The 19,000-nt window shown below is 43.5% G+C and overlaps 1 protein-coding gene and 1 long non-coding RNA gene across 2 annotated transcripts in view; one reads left to right on the top strand and one right to left on the bottom strand.

Moving 5' to 3' along the window:
* The window catches only part of ST6GALNAC2 (ST6 N-acetylgalactosaminide alpha-2,6-sialyltransferase 2), a 64,904-nt gene that overhangs the window by 28,348 nt on the left and 17,556 nt on the right, over positions 1-19,000 (bottom strand). The gene's annotated exons all lie outside the window — the stretch shown is intronic.
* Positions 1,433-18,603, top strand: LOC142665399 (uncharacterized). Its single transcript, XR_012851496.1, has 4 exons — positions 1,433-1,564; positions 3,312-3,382; positions 3,602-3,735; positions 17,662-18,603. It is a non-coding gene; the product is annotated as an uncharacterized LOC142665399 (long non-coding RNA).

Below are 19,000 nucleotides of genomic sequence, written 5' to 3'. Positions count from 1 at the left end.
GGGATGATTTCCCCTATAATGGTCGATCTCTGGATGTCACGGCTGCTCGATACATGTGATTTGGACCTCTTCACTGATGCAGCGGGAGCGGGAGGTTTTGGCGCTTACTGCAGGGGTCAGTGGTGTGCGGGGAGTTGGCTGTCGAGCTGGGTGTTAAGTGGTCTTACGAGAAACCTGGCCCTTCTCGAGCTTTTCCCCATCGTGGTTGCCTTGATCATTTGGTGGGATAGGCTCATGTACAAGAAGGTTCGCTTCCATCGCGACAACCTGGGTGTAGTTTTGGCTATTAATAACATCTCTGCGTCCTCGCCACCTGTGGTGCAATTGCTACGTCATTTAGTACTAGTCTGTTTGTCATTGAATACATGGGTGATAGCAGCGCTGCGCATGTGCTGGTTTTTGACAATTGTATCACTGACGCTCTTTCTCGCTCGCAGTGGAATTGTTTTTGACAACTGGCACTGGGAGCGGAACCGATCGGCACAGCCTGCCCGGATCATCTTAGGAGCTGGTTTTCGTGCAGAAGGAAGGTTGATCAAGAGATCTTTGGCGGGGTCGACGTTGGTGTCTTTGTTGTATTGGCTAGGGGACGCATATGAGGCGGGTTTTCCCTGTTGATAAAGTCAATAGTTTTGTGTCGGCATTAGCTTCTGGTTTTAAATTGTGGGGTATGAAGGATGTGATGAATGATTTTTTGGTAGGACAGGCATTGAAAGATTTACGGCGTGGCAGAGCCGAGTTAGATCACAGGCGGACTGTTTCATTTAATCTTCACTGCTCATTGGGGGCTGCAGAGGAAAAGGTATGTTGTTCGTCTTTTGAGGCTCAGTTGTTCCGCCTCGCTTTTCACTCACGTTTTTTTGAGCTCTCAGACTGGGTGATTTGGTCTCTCCGAGTACATCTCGTGCGGGGTGTCTAAGACAGGATGATGCAGATTTATGTCAGGAAAGACTGGAAATGTTATTACGTCGGTCTAAAATGGACCAACTAGGTCGTGGTAAGCGAATAGTTCTATTTGCTCTTCCGAGGTTAGTAGTATGCCCTGTCCGTTGCATGTGAGAATTAAGGCCACGAGTCGGCTTATCTGACTTATCTTTGCGCCGTCACGAAGATGGTACTTTTCTTTCCGGATTCCAATTTTGGGCCGTATTTAAGAAATGTCTGTCAGCTCTGACAAGTACGCTTCCCATTCCTTCCACATCAGTGTGGCGACCGAAGTGGTGTGGTGGGGGTTGGATGAGGAGGGAGTTCAACCTACTGGGTGGTGAGAATCCAACATGTTTCGTACTTATGTTCGCCCACATGTGTTATAATTGATGTTCTGGTTGTCTGTATTTTGACGGTTCTGTATGGTGGTGTGTTGTGCTGTTGTGGTCGTGGTGTGTTTGCTTATGAGTGTGCGTAATATGTTTTCTTTTTGTTTCAGATTAGCACCCGTGTTTGATGTGGATATTAGGTCACTCATATGTGCACTGGGGCGCCCTAAGGGCGGATGTTCAACCAGATGGTCGCCAGCTGAGGATCCCACGGGACGACGCAGTACTGCACTCGCGGGGATTTAGAGGTATGCTATGGAGCCGGGTTTTACCTGAATTTCACACATACGCGCAGCTGGACCAGGTTCCTGAGATTCTGGCTTTACATATTGGGTGTTTGCTAATTTCGCAAACTTGTCCGGGACATTGAGCATGACCTACTATGTGGGCTTCTCATCCTGGTTGGGGTTTGGTCCGTCATAGTTCCTAGGACGCATTGTTGCTTAGCGCGGTCAGTTGAAAGGATCAATAAGGCCCGTATAAAAGTGTACCCGGCTGTTTCAGTTTTCATAGCTAGGAACGGTGGCATTTGTGTGCGACACAGGGACTTTGAGTCGGGTGAGGGTAATGTTTTGAAAGGCGACAGGGTGCACCTTAACGAGGTTGGAATGGACTTGGCGATTGAAAGGGCGGTTGTTGTTTGGAGGGACTCACAGGCGTCCCCAAAAAAAGGAATAATATTTGGAAGACTTCTTAGGGTGTTATCCCTTTGAAGTGGTTTTCTGGTCAGAGCCATCTGCAGAGGTGATAGGTGCCTCCAAGCCAGGTTATGGCTGGAGGTAAAAAGGTGGTGGTTGCAGATGGCTAACCTCAATTTAAACAAAATTAACTTCAAGGACTTCCCCTGGCATAGTTTATGTTATTTATGTTTACTTATTTATGTTATTATTATTGATGTTTTATTTACATACTGACCCAGGTAGGGTCAGGTGAATTTTTGGAGGAATTCCATTGGGGAGAATTCCCTGTGTTTTTATCTGAATGTTTTGGATTAAATTGCACTTTTCATGTTGTGTAAATCAATAAACGACTGCTTTTTGCCAATAAAACCCAACCTCGGTTTTTCATGTGTGGTTTCTTTGATGGGGGATAGAGAAAAAGTTAAGTGGGGACAACAACACACGACTCTAATTAACCAGGTCAGGGCCATTGGGTTTGTAACTTCATGTGCCGCTATACGGAGTTTGTGCATGCGGCGTTGTCGTGTGCATGAGTCCTTAAGTTTCATTTATCATCTGGGATGCTAAAGGGGATTAATGGTAATATTCCTGGTGGATTAGGATAGTGAAGGGGTTAAATACCTGATATCTAGTGGTTACTCACCTTTCCCAGTAATGTCCTGTTGTGGCAGGAAACTGAATTGTCAGTCTGTCTCAATCTGATTGCATTCAGCTGTTAAACCATATCAATTATCGTGACAATTTGTACATTTCTGAGCGATCGGAATTATAATTGTCCCACGCAAATGCAGCAAACAAATTATTGTTGTTGATAAAAAGTGGTGGTTGATTCAAAAAAATTATCATTATTACAAGTGATGAAAATAATCTGACTTTTTCTATAGAACTTCATTGCTAATACGATTACATTTAATTTAATGATCTCCATCTTTGGGTCATAACAATACTGTGCGTTAATGGTGATTTGGAAACATTGGTTTAGTGGTTCGCTCTGTTGCCTTGCCGCAATGGGGTAATATGGGTTCTGGGCAATCACCCAGTTTGCCCTACTATTGCCGTCTCTAACAGTAACCTGTCCAGTAGGGGAAAGATTTGCCAAATGTTTGCCAGATCAGTGAAATCTTTATCAAGATTGTATGTACCTTGTATTATTTTATTATAATCTAGTAATATTATTTTATGATAACGCTGACACTTACTCTTTCCTTTCCCATCCACTGTGTAAGCAAAACATGGTAAATATGTATTTAATACTAGTGACTCTGTATTGTGTGTACCATTACTTATCATATTAGTGCCTTTTCTGTCTTTTCAGATGCATGTCGTGTTTGCACATTGGCATGAGAAGTGATAACCGTTGTTAATCTTTTAACCCTTATTTTACACGTAAGTGAATTCTAAAAGGTCCAAATCACGTTAACCCTGCATTTGTAGTGTCTCCTGACCAGGTTGACCAGCTCGATCTGTAACATTGTGTTCCATGTATGTGACATTCACCACTTAGCCTTGAAGCTAACAATTTATTTTACTGTTGTACTCCCCCGTTTGAACAACAGTAAATTATATGAAAATTACTCTATTGACCCTGCCCTCGGATTTTCACAGGTCTCGGACAATGCCTCAGACTACTGTCTGTAGTATGGTGGCCAGAATTTTCTCGGAGAACATCTCATAACTCCTATTTGATGTGGAAATTGATGTTATGGAAAGTAGAAGACTAGAAAAGACTCTCACAGGGAGTAAGCGTTACACGTAGGCCATGTTACCATATCACTGGGTTTATACTTATAATAATAGATTATTTCATCATGGTATTCAGTTGTTGAATAAGTGATTGTTGGTTGTATATCCGCAACATGAATATCAAAAGTTCTTCAACTTACTACTTCATGCTTAAAGAGGATCTGTCACTAGTTTAGTAATGCCCCATCTCTTAGATAATCTAATAAGCGCTGCCACCCTGATAATGCTAGTGAAAATTGTGTCACAAAACATTATTTTAAATGTTATGAGCTTTTTACAAAATATGTAAATGAGCCTTTACTAGACAACTGGGAGGTAACAGCAGCGATTCTCCTGGGGTGGAGCTACCTCACAGCCTCTGACACTGTCCAATCAGCTTGAAGCTGCTTCACACACAGTATGAGAGACAGTCTAGAGCAGGGGTCGGGAACCTATGGCTCGCGAGCCAGATATGGCTCTTTTGATGGCCGTATCTGGCTCGCAGACAGGGCTCCTACCTGTCTATGGGAGGGATGCACGTTGCAGCCGCACAGCTCAGTATAGTACACATGACTATGAGAGCGGGGCTGCGGCTGTGTAATTCAGCCACAGCCCCGCTCCTGAGTCCTGACATATGCGCGCGGGGTCAGCATCATGTGATGCGGCCGGCGCTGCACTAATGATCTGCGGCATTGAAGACAGAACATGGCGGGCGCGCTACAAAGCACCCCCATGTTGTCTTCAGTGCCTGAACTGCCGCTCATTAGTGCAGCGCTGGCCGCATCTCCTCATGCTGACCGCGCGCGCACTTCCTGTCAGGAGCGGGGCAATGGCTGTATTACACAGCCGCAGCCCCGCTCTATAACGCCGGAGATCAGAGAACCTCTCATCTCCGCCGTTATTCCCGTGAATGCTGCGATCACAGCTGACCAGCATTCAGGGGAAAGTGAGAAGGGGGGATGCCCCTGGATCGCATCACAGGGAATTCCTGTGACGCGATCGAGGGCCATACCATATATAGGCAGACAGCCCAGGGTCTATTGACGGACCCCAGGGCTGTCTGACCATATCTCTTGTTGTTAGGATATACCCAAGTATGTCCTAACAACTGCCTGTGTGCTATCCGTCCACAGGCTAATGTACTGGCACATATCTGATATATGTCTGTGTGCTATCTGTCCACAGGCTGATGTACTGGCACATATCTGATATATGTCTGTGTGCTATCTGTCCACAGGCTGATGTACTGGCACATATCTGATATATGTCTGTGTGCTATCTGTCCACAGGCTGATGTACTGGCACATATCTGATATATGTCTGTGTGCTATCCTTCCACAGGCTAATGTACTGGCACATATCTGATATATGTCAGTACATTAAAGTTTAAAAATAAAGTAAAAACAAAGTATGGTTACATTTTTAAAAAAATATACACCTTCACCTTTTTTACAATAAACATTAAAATAAGTCTCAATACATAAAATACACACATTCAGTAATGGCGCGGACAACAATGTTTTTGCATCATTTATGATGTGTACGCTGTAAAAAAATGAAATAAACACGGCTTTCATTCACTTATTAATGTGAGGCGCGAGGTGCGATGAATTTACCCTCCATGTTCCTCACATTAATAGTAATTAACCCCATCATGTACCTCGCCTATCTGCGCATGCGCGAGTTCAAAGAGACAGAGAGTCCTGGGTCCTGCCGCCGATGGCCATAGTGAAGCGCTCCTGCACGAAATGGTGAGTATATCTTAAATTCTATATTTTAAGGGTAAAAGTTGGGGGTCGTCTTATACGCCCAGTCGTCTTATACGCCGACATATACGGTAGTTCTTTGATGGCCTGATAAGCATTGGCGGCAGTGGTGAGCGGCAGGGAGCATGGACTACATTTCCCATAACTCCCTGCATAGCCGCGCCGTCTGCAAGCACGCACCTGCGTCCCCTAGTGAAGCGGCATCTGCCTCCTCCCTTGTGTCTCCCTTGGACGTTCCAGAAACCCCTGGCTGTGCTGCTGCTTTGAAGGTGAACATTATAACATGGAAATTGTTACACAGCCTCATGGTCAGCAGCAGTGAGCTGCATCAATAAAGGGGCTGTGTAATACAGTGTGTCCCACCAACCCCCCCTTCCCACTTCACCCCTGAAAATAATCCCACATAATCCATAATATAGCCCCCCCCCCCAAAAAAAAATAAAAATATGGCCTTAAAAAACATCTGCCACCCATATTACACTCTTGGGGGCTTTAAATTAATCTCTTGTGGGCATAAGAAACTGATTTAAAGGACCACTATCAGGGCAAAAATCTGTTCTGAGCGCTTTATTACAGCTCTGGAGGTCTCCCAGATGGGTCTGAGCCTCTCTTTTTTGTTCATTTTCTGTAAGACCAACACTTTTAAAAGGGCCACTGACAGATACAATTGCTCCAGCGGTCACTTAGTACACAAAGGAGTGTTCCTCTCTGCTGCACTAAGCCACCGCTGGACCTAAACAATAATTCGCTGTAAAATAATAAAATAGATAATTGACATAACTGACAATGCGTTGTGTGACATGTCCAACATTCCAGCTTCTTTCTTCTGCGAATGCCTCAAAGCTGGCATTCTCTCAACATCAGGTGGGAAGAATGCCAGCTTCCAGTCATGCGCAGGAAAAAGAAGAAGCCAGACTGCTGGACTGATGTCATGCATCGCAAGCTCACAATGTAAGTTATTTATTTAATTTTTTTACTGCTAATTACCATTGTTTCAGTCCAGTTGTGGCTTTATACAGCAGGGAGGAGCATTCCTTGCTGTACTAAGTGAACATTGGAGCGATTGATCTGTCAATGGCCCTTTAAACATATTGTACGGCTCTCGCGGAATTATATTTCAAAATATGTGGCGTTTACGGCTCTCTTAGCCAAAAAGGTTCCTGACCCCTGGTCTAGAGGGAAGGGGGATCAATTCAAACAGTTATATCTCGGGCTGTGGCCCAACTAGAACAGCGGTTCTGATGGCATATGAAAGATGAGATTCTAATCTTTCATTAGCATATTTAGAAAAATGCTCATAACTTTGTAAATAATAAACGATTTTTAAAACAAATCACCCTGCAGTTATCAGCTGAAAAGTGCCCATTAGATTAGTTAGGTGATAGGGAATTAATAAACTAGTGACAGAGCCTCTTTAAAGACCCATGAGTCAGTTTTGGCACTGAAGCTAGTCATATAGTAAGGATTTCAGATGGCTGTTTTCTGAACTGTTGTCTTTCATGGTCATTCTGTGAAGGTTTTCATTTTGGACAACAACACCATAAGTTAAAATGACAAATCACCAATCAATCTTTGCTTTAATCTGTGGCCTGGTCTTGGCTTCTATTGATGGGATGTAGAACTGTACACCACAAAACAGAAAAAATCCAACACGTTAGATCAGCTTTCCACATATATCTGTCTTCGGTTGATGTCTGTCAATCTTATTCATGCCGACAGTCGGCAGAAAATGGTCTCTAATCTACCTTTTCGGTCATCCGATATCTCTATTACCCCTTGAAACTAGATGAGACAGCTGGTGTACTTTGCATCTAGGAGGAGACTAAAGATGGGCATCTGTGCAGCACTCGCTATTCAAGTTTACGCAGGTTAGGAAACAGCTGAGCAAACTCCCGTTCTCCTAATAGGTGGGGGTCCTAGAGGACCTTGAATGGAGAATACAGATGTATGGCCATTTCTCCAATTAATTCCTGCCTGGATTCAGCAGCTGATGGCCACCGCACCTGGCGGCACTGTGCTCGGAACCCCTATCATGGATATAACATAAATGTCTAAGGTGGAAAAAGCCCTTTTAAGATTTACAGTAATGGCCACATATGGTAGCATAACCTAAAAGCACAAAAAGCACAGGGAACATAGCACCCAATTGGAAAGTAAATATATATATCTACCACGTATCGTCAAAAATAAAAATCTTTATTAATAATAAATAACAATACATGGCATCACATAAATATATATAGATGAACTCACCATAAAATACAAAGCAGTTATTGCTAAACAGCAACACCAACTTCGTCTTAGGTCTTAGGCGAAACGCGCGTCGAGGCGTTTTTTCTGTACCACATCTCCTGGCGTGCCCTCCTCCCTCTACCATGTCTTTAGGTACGGTTACTCATTTTTGATGATTCACTTAGATAAATTCTAGCTTACATTTATATTGCTGCATTTAGGTCTTACCTTAATCATTTATCTTCACACACCTATTAGTATTATATCTGGCTATCTGGCCATTGCTGTTTAGCAATAAATGCTTTGTATTTTATGGTGATTTAGAGCATTGGACGTTCTGTTTGAGATGGGTTGTTCTGTTTACCCCTGGGTATATTTACATCTATACCTCACTGATGCTGCTCTTCGTATATGACCTGTTTTTCTGAGTTCATCTATATATATTTATGTGATACCATGTATTGTTATTTATTATTAATAAAGATTAATATTTTTGATGATACGTGGTAGATATATATTCTTACTTTCCAATTGGGTGCTATGTTCCCTGTTCTACAGTTCAGTGGGGACTCCCTTGTTCTTTTGTTTGAGGTCTCTTGTAGGTTTACACATATGGTAGCATGTCAGGGAAATGTCAACAGCTTTATATTTATTTAAATGGATTTAGAATACCAGCAGATTATATTTATTGTAGGTCTATTCTATACCAATAAAAATATGCAGGGTTTCTTTCTCTACCTTCACCACCCTGCACTGACTACCATTGGCCAATGCTCCAAAATCTTCTTATAATCATCTTCCAATGCTATTACTGGTAACATATCTACTTAGGTGACCTATGACAATGCATTGAAGGAGAGAATAGCAAAAGACTATGTTCAGAAGATATTTTGGGAAACTTCAGAGAACAAATGTGTTTGTTCTGAATAGCTGTGAACACATGGCTTTCTCTGTTGTAATAAATATCCTGCTCATCATTATCCCATCTAGTTTTGATATAGCTGCACAAAGCCTTTCTAAAAATATCTCTGTACTGAAAAGTGAAATAATAAGTTTGACACACAGACACACACACACACACACACACGCGCACGCCACCCAACTTTGAAGTATCACAAAGAGGGACAAAAAAAGAGGACATTTTTTTTTAATTTAAGCTATGCCTCTAATCCCACCCAATCCCCACCCACACACACCTGGTTCAGCCCATACAGTATCATGCTCCCATAGTGCTTCCCACAAAGTATGATGCCCTCTAGCTGTCACCATACAGTATAATGCCCCCATGGATACACCTATACAGTATAAAGCCAACACAGATGCCCCATACAATATAATGCCCACACAGATTCTCCCATGCAGTTTAATACCCACACAGAGCCTCCATGTAGTACAATCCCCACACAGATGCCCTAATGCAGGATAATGGCCAAACTAATTCCCCCATACAGTACAATGCCCCATAGCTGCCCAATACAGCTTAAAGCCCCCATACAGCATAATGCCCCATAGCTGCCCCCACACAGCATAATGCCCCATAGCAGTCCCCATACAGTATAATGCCCCCTAGATGCCCTTATACAGTATAATGCCCCCAAAGCTGCCCCTAGTGCAAGTGCCCACATATAAAATGCCAGTGCCCATATATAGTGTCACTGTGTCCGCGTAGAAAGTGCCACACCCCCCTTGAAGTTAGCACCCCCCCCTGTAGATAGCGCTATTGGGACTCTAGGAGCAGAATCCCAAGCCAGAGCATAGGCCGGGTATTCCGCTCCTAGAGGGAAGCCCTGATGTCACTGTCCATATATGGACAGTGACATCAGCGGCTACTCCTTGAGCGGAATCCCATTTGCTGACGCTCTGGCCAGGGATTCCGCTCCAGGAGAAGCCCCTGACGCCAATTTTTTGGTTATACTGATACGTATGATGCTTATATTCACAAATAGTAATGTTAAAATAATCAGTCCAAGAGCTGATCTATAAGTACATACACAAATTACCAGACTAGGTATCTGCCTTATCATGATCACATGTCCCAAATTAATAGTTTACACAAGTGACAATCTTTATTTATCTCAGCATTATGTTCCTGAGCAAGAACATGTCATGACCCGTGCAATGACTATTATTGTACTGTGGTAGTGAAAGGTGTAACTCATAAATTAAATTCTGGAAATATTTTCCTATTTAGCACAGATATAGTAGTGCTGAGTTTATCAGGTGCAGTACAGCTTCAAAGTGTATAATTTGGTCCGAATCATTGCTATATGTTTTATCTTTGGTTTCACATAAAACTGCAAGTAAATCGACCTGTATGCGTACCTCCCAACCGCTCTGGATTCAGCGGGACAGTCCCAGATTATGGGCAGTGTCCCACTCTCCCGGGCGACCAGGCGTGTATCCCACTGTTAACTGTATCTGCGTCCTCAGGACTCAGATACAGTTGAGCCCAGTACTGAAGCAGGGAACCATCAGATCCCTGCTTCAGAATTAGTTCAGTCAGAGCACAGGAGCAGAGGGAGCTCCTCCACTCGCCGAGGACTCCCCGGGACACAGCGCTACTTTAAGCGCCGTGCTCGGGGAAACATTGGCGTCACTGTCCATATATGGACAGTGATGTCAGTGGCTACTGATTGAGCAGAATCTCCATTGCCGATAATCTGGCTGTGGATTCCGCTCCTAGAGGAAACCCCTCAGGTCACTGTCCATATATGGACATTGACGTCAGGGCAGGGGCGTCGCTAGCATCGGGCCTTCGGGGCCCAAGCCCTGGATCTTTGGCCCAGTGCCCCGGATTCCCGGCGACTACCACATTTGGGCCACAGTGGTCGCAATTGCTACCAGGCCGCGGCCGCCCACACCGCATCTATAAAAGTTCACTATAGTAACTGGGGCTTATGTAATGAAATACATGGGCCCCTGTTACTAAACTAATGACACATTCTTACCCATCTTCCTTTCCGAGCGCAGTGGAAGTCATGATAATAACGTATGGGGACGAGCGATTGGAGCTCGTCCCCATCCATAGCTCCGTGTGACAAGTGCAAACGAGCGCCGATCAACGATGTCTCGTTGATCGGCACTCACTGCAACAGCCAATTGTCGGCCGGTGTAAAAGGGCCTTTAGTGTCATATTGTCAAAATGTCACTGCAGTTATACATGGCGGTTAGACAGGGTAAGGGACAGGTAAGCTATATGGATTAAACAAACAAACTTGCATACATTAAAATTGTTACATTTAACATTTTAACTGTTTTCCAAAAACCACATGTTTACTGCCTCACTCATCTTAGTAGCTGTTTTTTGTTTACAATCTTACCGCTCATTTATGCCTTTGGTTAACTCTATCCATATCAGTCCCTCTCTCCTTCCCTCGCCCATGTACAGCTCCTATGCACTATTCAATTTCCTGAATCACCTTAAACCATCTCATCCCACTACTCAACACAAAAGTCACTCTTATAAATCACTTAACCATTTGCAGACTCTCTCCGTTCTCCTGCTATTCTCTGTAGGGGTCATCTCTCCCAACCCTGGTCCTCCCTTTTCTTCTGCCAAGCTCAACTCCTTACCTGCTGCACATAGAAACCATGCTAATCTTTTTAAGATTCCTTGTATGTCTTCTCCTGTCTCTTTTAACTGTGCTCTCTGGAATTCTCAGTCCGTGTGTAACAAATTCACTTTTATTCATGACTTATTCCTTTCTAATTCTCTCAACCTCCTGGCTATTACAGAAACATGACTACACCTGTCTGGCACTGCTTCCCCTGCTGCTCTATCTTACGGTGGTCTCCATTTCTCTCATGCCCCTAGACTAGAGAACAGGCAGGGTGTAGGAGTAGGCATACTTCTTTCTCCACACTGCACTTTCCAGGTTATTCCCCCGGTACGTTCACTCACCTCTTTTGAAGTCCACACCCTCAAACTCTTTCGCCAATTCTCCCTCCGAGTGGCAGTTGTTTACCGCCCCCGGGCTCACCATGTTAATTCCTGGATCATATTGCTGGCTGGCTTCCACAATTCCTATCCTCTGTAACACCCACTCTCATCAAGGGTGTCTTTAACATCCCCATTGATAATCCAATCTCCTCATCTGCCTCCCAGGTTCTGTCCTTAACCTCCTCCCTAGGTCTGTCACAACTTACTAATACTCCTACACATGAAGAAGGCTATTCACTTGACCTGGTCGTCTTCCGTCTCTGCTCAGTTTCTGACTTTAATAACTCTCCTCTCCCGCTCTCTGATCACAACCTTCTCTCCTTTACTATCAAATATTCTCTGCCTCCTCAGGTCATGCCTACCTATCAGACATACAGAATTCGACATGCCATTAACACTCAGCAACTCCTAGACAGTCTACAGTCCTCATTGTCCCCTATCTCTTCCTACTTCTGGCCCAATCTGGCTGCCGAACATTACAATAACACTCTCCAAACTGCTTTGGATGAAGCAGCCCCCCCTACACTCTGAATCACCCGGCAAAGATGTCCACAACCCTGGAACACGCCTCAATCCCGCTTTCTTCAGCAGTGCTCGAGATGTGCCGAACGTCTGTGGAGAAAATCACATTTGTCAGCAGACTTCCTCCTTTACAAATTTATGCTGAGAACTGAGAAGATCTCAATAGAAAATGTAAAAATAAAATCAAGTTAGCAAAGTTATCTACAGAAAAAAAAAATCGCCAACCACATTAAAATAAATCCCAAAATGTTTTATATATATATATATTAATGCCAAAAAGAACAAATCTGATAATATTGGCCCTCTTAAAGATGACCATGGGAATACAATTGTAGAGGACAAAGGGAGGGTTGAGATATTAAACACATACTTTGCGTTCACTGATGAGCTACCAGTACCAGATAATCAGGGGGACAGTGATAAAGGTTCCCCACCCAATATTACCTGCTTAAAACAGCTGCGTCTGAGCAAATTAAATATTGATAAATCCCCTGGCCCAGACGGCATTCATCCACGAGTATTAAGGGAATTAAGCTCAGTAATAGACAGACCATTTGTATCTCATCTTCTCAGAATCTCTTGTAACAGGATCAGTGCCACAGGATTGGAGGATGGCTGATGTTGTACCAATATTTAAGAAGGGTAAAAAGGTGGAACTGAGTAACTACCGTCCAGTAAGTTTGACATCTGTGGTATGTAAAGTATTTGAGGGTATTCTAACAGATGAACTGCAACAGTATTTAGCAGAGAAAAGTCTAATAATTGATAACCAGCGTGGGTTCATGAAAAACAGGTCATGCCTAACCAACATGCTCGGTTCCTATGAGGTGGTCAGGGCAAATCTGGATGTTGGTCATGCGGCTGATGTGATTTATTTGGATTTTGCCAAAGCATTTGATACTGTTCCACACAACAGTCTTGTTCTGAAGCTACAGAGGCAGGGACTGGGGGAACATGTATGCAAGTGTGTAAAGAATTGGTTAAGGGACAGAACACAGAGTCGTTATAAATGAAACTTACTCAAAATTGGTTGAAGTTAGCAGCGGGGTACCACAAGGATCGGTGTTAGGCCCGATTCTTTTTAATCTCTATTAATGACCTTGTGGATGGGATTGATAGCAAGGTGTCAGTTTTTGCTGACTAAATAAAACTTTGTAGGATACTTAAAACTCAGCTTGACTTTAAAATATTACAGAAAGACCTAAATAAGCGGGCAGCATGTGAAAAAACATGGCAGATGATATTTAATGTCAATAAATGGAAAGTAATGCACTTAGGACGCAATAATATTATTTATTCATATATGTTAAATGGAGTAAAACTGGGGATAATGGAACAGGAGTAGGACCTGTGTATTCTGGTTACAAATAAGCTAAGCAGTCATACTCAATGTCAGGCAGTAACTGCAAAATTATTTTAGGGTGTATAAAAAGAGAGCTAAAAACCTGGGATTCAAATGTAATATTACCCCTCTATAAATCCCTTGTAAGGCCACATCTAGAATATGGAATTCAGTTAGGGCTCCACATTGTAAAAAGGACATAGGAGAACTGGAGAGGGTTCAAAGGCAGCCAACGAGATTATTAAATTGGATGGGAGGTGTCGCTTACAATGAAAGGCTGGACAAATTGGGCTTGTTCAGCTTGGAAAAAAAGACGTCTTAGAGGTGATCTTATTAATATGTATAAATATACACTACCGTTCAAAAGTTTAGGGTCACTTAGAAATTTCCTTATTTTTGCAAGAAAAGCACAGTTTTTTTTCAATGAAGATAACATTAAATTAATCAGAAATACACTCTATACATTGTTAATGTGCTAAATGACTATTCTAGCTGCAAACGTCTGGTTTTTAATGCAATATCTACATAGGTGTATAGAGGCCCATTTCCAGCAACCATAAAAGATTAATATGGGCAAAAGCACACAGACATTGGACAGAGAAAGATTGGAAAAAAGTCTTATGGACAGACGAATCGAAGTTTGAGGTGTTTGGATCACACAGAAGAACATTTGTGACACGCAGAACAACTGAAAAGATGCTGGAAGAGTGCCTGACGCCACCTGTCAAGCATGGTGGAGGTAATGTGATGGTCTGGGGTTGCTTTGGTGCTGGTAAAGTGGGAGATTTGTACAAGGTAAAAGGGATTTTGAATAAGGAAGGCTATCACTCCATTTTGCAACGCCATGCCATACCCTGTGGACAGCGCTTGATTGGAGCGAATTTGATCCTACAACAGGACAATGACCCAAAGCACACCTCCAAATTATGCAAGAACTATTTAGGGAAGAAGCAGGCAGCTGGTATTCTATCTGTAATGGAGTGGTCAGCGCAGTCACCAGATCTCAACCCCATAGAGCTGTTGTGGGAGCAGCTTGACCGTATGGTACGCAAGAAGTGCCCATCAAGCCAATCCAACTTGTGGGAGGGCCTTCTGGAAGCATGGGGTGAAATTTCTCCCGATTACCTCAGCAAATTACCAGCTAGAATGCCAAAGGTCTGCAATGCTGTAATTGCTGCAAATGGAGAATTCTTTGACGAAAGCAAAGTTTGAAGGAGAAAATTATTATTTGAAATAAAAATCATTATTTCTAGCCTTGTCAATGTCTTGACTATATTTTCTAGTCATTTTGCAACTCATTTGATAAATATAAGTGTGAGTTTTCATGGAAAACACAAAATTGTCTGGGTGACCCCAAACTTTTGAACGGTAGTGTATGTGTGGTCAATACAGAGAACTAGCACATGATTTGTTCATTCCATGGAATCTACAAAGAACCAGGGGACACCCATTGCGTGTGGAAGAAAGACGTTTCAGACATCAATATAGGAAAGGGTTCTTTACAGTTAGAGTGGTCAAGCTATGGAATTCCCTTCCCCAAGAGGTAGTGATGACAGATACTATGTCAGCATTTAAAAAAGGCTAGATGCTTATCTATTTATGAATGGCATTGAGGGTTATTGTTAATCAAGCAATGAATGATGGGTAATTTATTGAGAAAGGTTGAACCTGATGGACCTATGTCTTTTTTCAACCTATGTAACTCTGTAACTTACAACTCTGCCCTTCACAGATCCAAAAAGTCTATTTCACCTCTCATCTCCACACTATCTAATAATCCAAAATGCCTCTCTGATACTTTTCATTCCCTCCTTAGTCCTAAAGTGCAGACGCCAATCACAGATCTCAATGCTGAAGACCTGGCCACTTATTTTAAAGTTAAAATTGACAACATCCGGCATCTGACAGTCCCCTAGTAACATCGACCCCCTTCCCTCCCGCACTTCCTCTTCTTCACTTTCAGCATTTGACCCAATAACAGAAGTCTCTAGGCTCCTTTCTTCTTTTCGTCCTACTACCTGCCCTAGTGATCCTATCCCCTCACACCTCCTCCAGTCCCTCTCCCCGACTGTCACTAGTCACCTGACTAAAATATTTAACCTCTTCTTCTGGAATCTTTCTCTCCTCTTTTAAACATGCTGTTATAAACCCATTACTGAAAAAAACAACTCTTGACCCATCCAGTGTTGCTAACTGCCGACCTGTCTTCAATATTCCCTTCATCTCCAAACTCCTAGAACACTTGGTCTACTCTCGCCTTATCCGCTATCTCTCTGCTAATTCCATTCTTGACCCCTTACAATCAGGTTTCCACACTCTACACTTTACAGAAACTGCCCTTACTAAAGTCACCCCTGCTCTAATACAAAACACCAGTGATTGTCTCTCCGCTGTCTTTAACATCATGTTGTCTCTATCTGAATCGGAATCTTTCTAAAACGGAGCTCCTTGTGTTCCCACCGTCTACTAACCTACCTAAACCTGATGTCTCCATCTCAGTGTGTGGCACAATCATAACTCCTAAGCAGCACGCCCGCTGTCTTGGGGTTATTTTGGACTCAGATCTTTCCTTTTCACATTCAATCACTTACACGCTCCTGTCACTTTCACCTCAAAAACATCTCCAGAATAAACCCTTTTCTTACAGTGGAAACAGCCAAAACTCTCATTGTCGCTCTGATTCACTTTCGTCTTGACTACTGTAACTCATTTCTAATCGGTCTTCACTCACTAAACTCTCCCCTCTCCAATCTATCCTCAATGCAGCAGCCAGGCTCATCTTTCTGATCAACCGCTACACCAACGCCTCTACCCAGTGCCAGTCACTGCACTGGTTGCCCAGTCCCTTCAAATTAAATTTAAACTTATTACACTCAGCTCTCCACAGTGCTGCACCACCTTACATCTCCTCCCTTATTTCTGTCTACCACCCTACTCGTGCTCTACGTTCTGCCAACGACCTTAGATGAACATCCACCATAATCCGAACCTCCCACTCCCATCTCCAAGATTTTTCTTGTGCTGCACCCGTCCTCTGGAATGCGTTACCCCAGACAATCAGATTAATTCCCAACATCCACAGTTTTAAACGTGCCCTTAAAACACATCTTTTTAGACAGGCCTATAACATTCCCTAATTTAACTCCTTTCCCTGGCCCCCCTTTTACATTAGTCATGAGGACTTGACCCCCTCATTCAGCAGTATCCTCCACAATCCTTACACCCAAGTGCACTTCATGTCTGTCATACACAGATACTGGCTGGTGACCGGCTCATGCAGCTTTATGTGTACTACCCCATACTTATAAAAGATGGCTGGACCATTGTACTTTTAAACATTTTGTGTCTCCCTTTTTTCCTCATAGATTGTATGCTCTTGTCGTCAGGGTCCTCACTCTTCTTGTTTGAATTGTATATTAGCTTTGGCACTATGTAATGTCTGAAATTGTCTGTACATGAATCCTCTAAATTGTAAAGTGCTGCGGAATATGTTGGGGCTATATAAACAAAGATTATTATTATTATTATCATTATTATTGGCCTTTTTTGGTGCTCTGCGGGGGGGGGGGGGGGGGGATTGGTTTCCACCACTTCGGGTCATCCAGGAGGACTGCTCCAAGAGGATGTAGACTTGTATTCTGATAGGGTGGAGATTGTCATGCCTAGTTCTAAGACTGATCAGTCCAGAAGAGGCAAGAGGGTGGTTTTGTTTTCTGTCCCCGGCGTGGTGGTCTGTCCTGTTGCATGTTTGCAAGAGTTTTGTGGGCATAGATTTGGCCTAGCTGCTTCCCCTCTGCCTGTGCACAAAGATAGCTCTTTTCTCTCTCGGTATCAGTTCTGTTCAGATTTCAAACACTGTTTGGTGTTGGGTTCTGTCGTTTCTGATCATTACTCTTCACACTCTTTTCGTATTGGGGCTGCGACGGAGGCGGCCTGCTGGGGCTGGGATGAGAAGGGTGTGCGCAGTATCGGTAGGTGGGCGCGTTTTTGTTCATATGTTCAACCTCATTTGTTGTCATCTGTTCTGTCAGTCTCGTCTGTCTCGTTCTTTGTGTGTATATATGGTTACGTTACTGTATGCATCTTCTAGTGTGTGTGGTTATGCTGATGGTGCGTGTCTTTTTTTTTCTCTTTCTTTCAGAACACCACCCATGTTTGATCTGGATCTTAGGGTACTCCTACGTGTACTGGTGTGCCCTAATGGCTAATGCTAGGCCAGACGGTCGCCAGCTCATGATACAACGGAATTGCGCTATCCTTCACTGGCTGGGATTCAGGGGCCGGGTTTTGTCCGAGTTTCATACTTATTCACAGCTAGATAGTGCTCCTGATGTTCTGGTCACCACGCTGACGGGAATGATCTGGGTCTCCGTGGCTTTTATGTGAACTGGTGCGTAACATTAAACACTACCTGCTCTGTTTATGGACCTCCCACTCCGGCCTTATGACTGTCTGGTCTGATGTAGTCCCTAGAAGACATTAGCGGATGGCCCGCTTGGTCGCCCGCATTAATAAGTGTGCCACTTCCAATTTTGTGGCTAGAAATAGGGGATCTGCGTTCGACATTGGGAATTGGAGTCGGGCCAAGGGGGTTTTTGGAGAACCTATGGGGTACAATTGAACGATGTTGGCATGGATTTGTAAAGTTTGGGCATTACGGATGGGGTCAAGAGGGCTGTGGTTGCGTGGAGGAACTCACTGGCTTGAGGTAGTCAAGGCCTGTTCGCGGTGGCAGGGGGAGTCCTTGAGGTTGGTCATTAAAAGCATTGGGGGGCAATGCATTGCGGGTATGCATCCCCTACAGCAGAACATGTGGTTCTATAATGTTTGGTTGGATATTGGGAGGTTCAAAGGGTGTGAACCCTTAGAAGTTTTAGTTCTGGTAACAGGTCATCTGCATGGGTACTAGGTGCCTCCAAGCCGGGTTATTGCTGGGTGTAAAAAGGTGGTGTGTGCAGATGGCCCTAAATACATTTTGGGTAACCTCAGTGACTTCCTCCGTCATTAGTTAGTGTACAAAGTTATGACACTAATAGGGTTTTCAATGTTAAATTCCATTGTGGGAATTATGCATTATTTATGTTTGGGTTTTTTAATAAAAGAAATATGTTTTATTCCTATTTATTAAAACGACTGCTGTGGCCATTAATATCCAACATGGTAGTATGGTGTCTTCTTTATTGGTGGTTTGGTCACGGTAGTATGGGGTGGTAAACCGGTAACAAGGGAACACAATACACGACTCTTCTTACTCACGTCATTTATCAGTGTACATAAGAGTAATTAGCCTGTGGGGTCGCAGCTAAGAGGGTTACCAGGGCACTTGCCCTGGGCACAGAATTTGAAGGGGGCACAGCATGGTGACCTCCAGATTTGAAAAAAGAAATCCAAAAAAATAATAGCCGGTATACTTACTCTCCTTGCTCCTGGCTACTCTTCAGCTCCGGGCGCCCCTGCACTGGGTCCAATTCACAACATCC

This window comes from Rhinoderma darwinii, chromosome 13 (assembly GCF_050947455.1).
Source record: "Rhinoderma darwinii isolate aRhiDar2 chromosome 13, aRhiDar2.hap1, whole genome shotgun sequence".
Lineage (NCBI taxonomy): Eukaryota > Metazoa > Chordata > Amphibia > Anura > Rhinodermatidae > Rhinoderma > Rhinoderma darwinii.
The sequence above is the reverse complement of the archived record's forward strand: the minus strand, read 5'-3'. Positions and strand labels throughout refer to the sequence as shown.